This window comes from Bolinopsis microptera, chromosome 8 (genome assembly GCF_026151205.1).
Source record: "Bolinopsis microptera isolate Bmic1 chromosome 8, MBARI_Bmic_1.0, whole genome shotgun sequence".
Taxonomy (NCBI): Eukaryota; Metazoa; Ctenophora; class Tentaculata; order Lobata; family Bolinopsidae; genus Bolinopsis; species Bolinopsis microptera.
In genome coordinates, this window is record NC_087079.1 from 7,979,313 (window position 1) to 7,987,572 (window position 8,260).

The following is an 8,260-nucleotide window of genomic DNA, read 5'->3' on the forward strand; positions in this document are numbered from 1 at the left end:
CATGCTCATTTTAATTTAAGCCATTAATTTATTAAAAGCTATCACAACGGATTAATGAATGAAATAATCGCAAAGCACTTACTAAACGAAAATTGGTTTAAAAAACGAAAATTTTGATTACATAATTAACAAAAATTGTCCAATTGGTATCTCGAAAATCGGTAAAAAATTAAAGTTTTGATTACGTAATCAACGACCAAACCCCCCCCCCCCCCCCCCCCCCCCGTAATCAACCGTAAGCATTTGAAAATCCCCCCCCTCCCTCAGCTGATTACGTAATATGTGAACGACCCCTTAATGTCAAATATAATGATGGTAAATACCCCAATCGATATAGTTCGTAAGATTGATTGAGTCAGCAACAGATACTATACTAATAGAATAGATTGGTCATATTTTGCACTTCAGTGAATCCTAAAGTTTACCTTAGGCAAGTAAACTAATCTTACGGCATTTACTAAACCTTAATACAGTTAAGCAGCCCCGACTGTTGTAGTAGAATGAGACTAAATTTCTAACAAGTAGAATAGGGACAATCTGAACATTATTGTCTTTTGCTGATCTGATCTGATTTCTTTCAAGAAGCATATAATGAACAATCTGAGCACCTGTATGGTTTTTAACCTTAAAGTCTTCTGAAGTGAACCAAGAGACGTGACTTATGCTCAGTAGTATAATTACAGTCATAGCATTTGTCAGGCCTTTCTATACAATCTGCACAAATTGTACCACCACAAATTATGTTAGGGTAACGGATAAACTTTCAAGACTATAAAAAAGCTAAGTGATTACATATTGAATGATTAAATGGTGCATTCAGCAAAAACAGCTCATTAAGTATTTCGAAATAACAACAACCCCTTTCAAAAATTTTGTTTCTCTAATTCCTTTGAATTTAACATCTCTAACAGGGTTATTAAGTAGTATATAGTGAACAAAGTGAACGGCAAGAAGGTTAAAGCTTCCCCTGGAAACTGCCAGAGTTACATCATTTATCTGTTCCAATGTAGTGTCTGTGGAAAGGCTTACGTCGGTCACACTACTCGCTCTCTACGGGTTAGGACTGGAGAACATAGGGTCAAATATTATAAACTTTTAAATGACGATAAGGTAGACAGTGGCGTAACTTAGGGCCCCGCAGACCCCGCTGTGCGGGGGGGCGCCGTATAAGGGGGGCGCAATTTTCCTGAATTTTAGGCCCTTTCACTGAAAAAACGCCTAGTTTGTGTATTTCCCTGTCCAATTTAGCGTTCGGCCGACGCGAAAAAAATATTTGGGGTACCCTTTTTTGCTTCAGGGGGCGCAAAAAGCTATATAGGGGGGTGAGAAAAAAAGTACTCGACCTTTTTTTTTTTTTTTTTTTTTTTTTTAGGGACAAAAAATTTTAGGGGGCGCTTTTCGTCACTGAGCGGGGGGGCGCCAACAAGCAAAGTTTCGCCACTGAAGGTAGATGAAACAAGTGATGAATATAGTTTGGGCTTACATTTGTTGGATTATGGTTTTAGACAAAGGGAAGATTTTAACAAAATTTTAATGTGTCAATTACTGATAATTCTAGTCCTAAACTTTGGAAGTCCGTGAACATAAATATGTTCAACTACTCAAAACTTTAAAACCTTTGGGAATTAACACTATAAATCCTTTTGGCCTTCTCTTACTCCTTACATCTTAATTTTAACTTTATAACCGCGTTTTAAGAGTGTTCAGATTTTTAAAGGAATTTTGAGTTTTACTTACTTTTTACAATTTTTAGGGCTTATGTCACTGAAAATGACGCTTTGCAACATGTTCTGTTCGACGATAGCCTGTAAATTGATAGTTTGATCTTAGTATTTAAAACAATTCATTTAGCAAGATTGATTCAAAGGGAGACAAAGATTCCTCAGAGGATCACTAAAAAACCAATTCAGTATCAATATCACAATAAGGCAAATTGGCAAACATTTTTTTGGATGAATCATACGATAAAAACATTCATTAACTTTTGTTTTATCAATTAGAATTCGCATGAATACCACATATGAAAACGCACAATGATTAATTTGTAGCAGAATGCACTACTGGGCCGCGCAGCGCATCTTCTCGGTAGATTGGCGAGATGCACCACTGGGCGGTGGGCCTCACCGAGCTGCAAATGATTGACATCGTGAATCAAATGCATTAACAATTCATGGATCGTCATACCTCAAACCAAGAATTAATTAGATTGCATATGCATAGCGGGCAATCGGTGTTTTGAAATATAATGATAACAATTAAAAATCTTTTAAATATACTAAAACATAAAAGATTTTTAATTGTAGAGTAATTAATAATTATTCAGTTTAAACCGTATTCAGTATTTATTATTGATTGACGATGTCAATCCGTCGAGATCGTTGCTCTGTGAAGCAGAGCAACGATCGACGACGATGCGAAGCAAGAATGCTAGTTAGCGCGGCGCGTCGAAGCGGCGAAGTCTTCCAATATTTATTATAATTAGATCTGATCAGCGCTGATTACTGGGCCGCGCTCAGCCTGTCATTCCGCCAAATCTTTATTCGGCGGATATTTATCTTTATATGTTAATGAACATAATAGCCTGGGGTCCTTAGGTAACAGCGCTGATAAATATATTTTCATTTTCAATATTTTCACAAAAATATATTATAATATATTTTTGTAAATATGTTGAATATAATATGAAAATATAAGTTTTTTTGATCGCGCGCGATCAAAAGGGGTTGTAGCGTGTGTCAAGTAATGTGTGACGCGCTTCTGCAAGCGAAAGGGCTCTGGTTAGAGCAAACTGGCCGTCAAAGCCGCGCATTCATGAAAACAGGATTAACTTGTTTATAATATACGACAAATAAAAATTAATTTAAAACCATCCGTGGTTTTTTAAATAAATAATAATTTTACCGAAATCCATGAAAGCCAGCTTTGTAAAATTTATTATTAAATCATATTATATCGTCAATTCTAAATATTTACGCAATGCAACTGCATTTCATTAACCTGTAAACAAGTTCACATAGCTATGTGTCTACCACGGGTCCGTATTGCCTGATTTAAGTTACAGAAAAGCCAGCGGATCGCTAGCGGGCGCCTAACGGAGATGCACTAAAATGCAGCATTCATACCTAGCGGATGGCTAGCGGAGTATAGCGGACGCCGCGCGCAAACTATGAACTAGCGGAGAATAGTACTAGCTTCATTAACACACCCGCTAGTTTCCGCTAGCTATCCGATATTGCTGCTAGGTCCGCTAGCTTTTCTGTAACTTAAATCTGCAAAAAAAATCGGCTATATACGGACCCGTGCTACGCATACTCAGTACTGCGTGACGCGCTTGTTTCACGCGCAGGCAACTGGCTCCTTTTGCCTACTGCTTTTGGTTTAAGCGCTGACTCACATTTGAACTGGCAAAGGTATAATTGAAATATTTATGAAGTCAGCATGCTAAATTATTTCGAAAAACTCGTTTATCTTAACGGGTGATACTCGTAAAATATCTGTTCCATATATTGTACCATATATTATACCGTCGCGACGAGTCCGACTCGGCGCGCGTCCTGGTAGGTTGTAAACCTACAACGTTTATTTTGATCTGACATTTGCATTATTGATGATTTAGAGTTAATGGTATAAGGTTTAGGCGCGGCGCACCGCTTAAAGCTACTTTATTTTCTGTAATCGGCGCTGTGTTGCTAAACATTGTAAAGCATGTGGGTCAAGCACTTGCCGCACCTAAGCAGCAAAAGAGTTATTCATTTTAGAATTTAATCTAGTATCTTAAAAATGATGTAAAGTTTTTAATATGACGTAGAATTAAAGCTATTTCCGTACAACCTAAGTATGCTCGTTAGAAAAACTATGAACATGCGCATGCTAGATTTTTTTAATTTGTTAGTCGGCCGACATCTTGGGTTGTACTGGACCTAACAAGTTTATTATCGGATGTCTACTTATATTTATTATGATATCATTATTCATTGTAATGGCAATAGTCAATAGAATTTAAATTTTGTTTTACTTAAATTTTGTTTTATTTGTTCTCCAGTCGATTGAAGGGTCGTTTGAACAAGCATTGAATTCATGAAATACTGTAGGTATGTAATTCTGTGAATGTTTACTATACAAGCTATAGATAACACAGAGCTATACAAATAATTGTGGAGGGATAACAGTATAAATATAAGCTTTTCCAACTCCCTCCTCCCTGAGTCCCTGAGGTGGCTCACGTGATACAAGCACAAACATAATCAGGGAGAAATTCAACATTGTCGAGGAATCTAGGTAAACTATAGGTAAAAATATAATATTAATCATAAGCTAAAAGGAAAACAAATTAGGAAAACAAATTTAAATTTTGGTATTTATTAATAACAATCAAAACATATCATATCATAAAAATAAAGCCGCGCGTTGGTTGACTGCCTCAGTAAGGTGAATAATTTAAGCTTGAAGGTGCCCTGCGCATTTACAGAACCTTATGCGGCGATCACATATTCATGAGGACCTGTGAGCGCCAAATTTAATTTAAAGTTTCTAGAAATCATACATCACTACGAGTTACTCATGCTTTTGGATTATAAGAGTGCGGATTGTCAGGTATTTCATTCATTCATACTTAATCGGTTTAAAGCTGTATATTTAGAACTCACTATTGTTTAAACTACAAAAGCAGAACGTAGATAATGGACAATATACCGACGACAATACCAAGGACCCGAGTGCCGCATTGACTTTTCCGGATCCGTTTTTACCGAAGGCTTATCCACCAGTTACTCATGCTGCATGTATAGTCTGATAATATTTTGTCTTATCTCTAGCAAGCATTCTGTAAATTGAAGTGTCGTATTTATTATAGAAGAGCCAGCCAACCTCCGCATTATAATCTTTTGTGTGCCAAGTTCGTTTATAAAATCTAATCATATAATAAGATTGATCCAATAATCTAAGATGAACGGTATATCATAGCTCATCGTTATTAAAATCCGAATGGATGAATTAATCAAGTAATGTTCCCTTTCAACACAACTAAACAACAAACAAATGCTTGCTCACCAGTGGTGACGCAATCGTAGGGGCATGCAGTTGGTTCAGATAACTCTCACCCCGACGATGGCGCCGAGAAATTATTAAATTATGCATTTGCGCCATACTGGACACATTTTATATTTAATATTTTGTGGTTTGTAGAAATTAGTGTTATCTACAGTATAGCTTAACTGGCGAGCAAGCATCGTCCCACTCGGCCGGGACGAAAATACCGAGTCCAATCACAGAAAGTTAACCAAAAGATAAAAATAAGAGCTCGGATATCAACAAAAATCACACACTCCAGACGACGGGGGAAGAGAGGAAAGGAAGTAAGCTGCTGGGCTCAACAAATTTTGATAATTGTAAACAAATTTGTTCTTGTGCCCTATAGTACAGACAGATCCGTCTGAAAAAATCGATCTGCCGACACACAAAGCTTACAAAGAATTTTTGACGTTTTTGAGTCCTAATAGATGTCCTTTATGGCTGACCAACTTTTCCAAACTTTTCCACGTGTCTTAAGGCCACTTTTTGCCACTTTACCACTTTTTACCACCTTTCTTGTTTGTCGAATATCTTTAGTTGTGAACATCGTAAAAGGTTGCGGATCAATCGAGTGTGTTCATATCACCATGAAGAAAAACTTTTGTTCTAACAATTTTTACGTCAGATAATCAGTTAATTGGATAATTATCAATTAGCTAATTAGCAAAATTCTAGAAATTTTTTATTGGCTCAAAATGATCGAAATAGCTTAAAACACGGAGAAAAGTAGTTTTTAGAAAAACTTTGAAAATTTATCACTTACATTTTTTTTCGAGACTTAGAAAAATTTCGAAAATTTAAAATATTTTTTTTCCGCCAAAAGTGATCAAATCGCATGAAACGCGGAGAAAAATGCTTTTCAAAAAAACTTAGTGAATTTTTCGTTTCAAGAATACTTAAATCACCAATATTTGTAGTTGGAGTTCAGTAAATCGCGGCAGATTTTAGTAATCAGGAATTACTAAGTGGAAAGGTCTGAAACTGAAAAACGTTAACCATACGATATAAGAGTTTCATAACTAATTACAATACAGCCTTATCAATTTTCACAGAAACTGCACCAATGGCACAGTCAAGATCGAAAGACGAAACGATAGCCTGCTGTACTATCATTTTATTGATTTCAATGATGAATCAGTGGGGTTAAGATAATCATATTTGTAATAAATAAAACCTCTCTGTACCGTCAATTGTGCTAATCTAAACCGGCCTACCTGCTTACCTGGATTACCAGACCTCTTCTTCTCCTCAACAATCAAGCCAAGTTGTTCATATAGCATTTGGTGGGCGATGTAAGTACATTATATCGAGCTGTATTCAATCACAATACGACACAATGCAATACGTGTATATTATATTATGGCCCTTAATGAGGTATATGAAACGTTCTATACCGTACACTTCTCGTTTCTCCCGTGAGAGGCCCGGTATGGAGAGGTTTTACAGTTTATCACGAAAACGTCTACTTGGCCTCATGACTCTTTGACAGCTCAAAGAAGGCAAGAAAAGACCAGAAAGCTTAAAATGTCAACTCGCTCTTTTCAATGCTCTTCGATCTGTCCCACATTAATCCCGAGCTGATCATCATGGGCCCCGAATATCCTGCGGGAAGAACCTGTATTTTTACTTCACAACGTCCAGATTTCAAATCAACATCCTCAATAACATTAATAATCCTTCCTGATCAGGATCTGTCTCTATTAGCAACTTCCAAAATATCCTGACTATCGTGGAACATTTTACTGAATGAATTATTACCGGTTCTTTACTACCCCTTGCCCGACGCTCGTATCTAAATCTTATCCTTGCCCGTATGTTACCCTTGTTGATTTTAATTTTAGCCGACCCTGACATATGGGGGTGATTTTATACCGCATAGCAAATGAAGCGGTATGCAGTACAATACAAAACAAGTCACAGTAGATGTTGGAAGGTGTATTTACACTTGCTTCCTGGATCTGGCTGTTCCTTAGTTTCCCTGGTCTGTTCTTGCCTTCTTCGAACTGTAAATGAGCCATGAGGCCAAGTATACGTTTTCGTGATAAACTGTAAAACGTCTATACAGCTCGATAAGTACACCAAATGCTATATGAACAACTTGGCTTGATTGTTGAGGAAAAGAAGAGGTCTGGTAATCCAGGTAGGCCGGTTTAGATTAGCACAATTGACGGTACAGAGAGGTTTTATTTATTACAAATGTGATTATCTTAACCCCACTGATTCATCATTGAAATCAATAAAATGATAGTACAGCAAGCTATCGTTTCGTCTTTCGATCTTGACTGTGCCATTGGTGCAGTTTCTGTGAAAATTGATAAGGCTGTATTGTAATTAGTTATGAAACTCTTATATCGTATGGTTAACGTTTTTCAGTTTCAGACCTTTCCACTTAGTAATTCCTGATTACTAAAATCTGCCGCGATTTACTGAACTCCAACTACAAATATTGGTGATTTAGTATTCTTGAAACGAAAAATTCACTAAGTTTTTTTGAAAAGCATTTTTCTCCGCGTTTCATGCGATTTGATCACTTTTGGCGGAAAAAAATATTTTAAATTTTCGAAATTTTTCCAAGTCTCGAAAAAAAATGTAAGCGAAAAATTTTCAAAGTTTTTCTAAAAACTACTTTTCTCCGTGTTTTAAGCTATTTCGATCATTTTGAGCCAATAAAAAATTTCTAGAATTTTGCTAATTAGCTAATTGATAATTATCCAATTAACTGATTATCTGACGTAAAAATTGTTAGAACAAAAGTTTTTCTTCATGGTGATATGAACACACTCGATTGATCCGCAACCTTTTACGATGTTCACAACTAAAGATATTCGACAAACAAGAAAGGTGGTAAAAAGTGGTAAAGTGGCAAAAAGTGGCCTTAAGACACGTGGAAAAGTTTGGAAAAGTTGGTCAGCCATAAAGGACATCTATTAGGACTCAAAAACGTCAAAAATTCTTTGTAAGCTTTGTGTGTCGGCAGATCGATTTTTTCAGACGGATCTGTCTGTACTACTATAATAATTTGGTATTGAGGTATGACCCTGTACTGTGCGTGATAGTGAAAATGAAAATGAAAGTGAATGTGAATCTATAATGCGAACGAAATGAGTTATGGCCAAACGATTCTTCAATTTCAAAATAATAAAGTCAAAGGACTCTGTTTTAAAATACAAGCTCATTCTTATCGAAGTTT

General features: G+C 36.3%; 1 protein-coding gene across 1 annotated transcript in view; it reads left to right on the forward strand.

Moving 5' to 3' along the window:
* The window catches only part of LOC134819453 (dolichyl-diphosphooligosaccharide--protein glycosyltransferase subunit DAD1-like), a 78,273-nt gene that overhangs the window by 48,023 nt on the left and 21,990 nt on the right, over positions 1-8,260 (forward strand). The window lies entirely within an intron of this gene.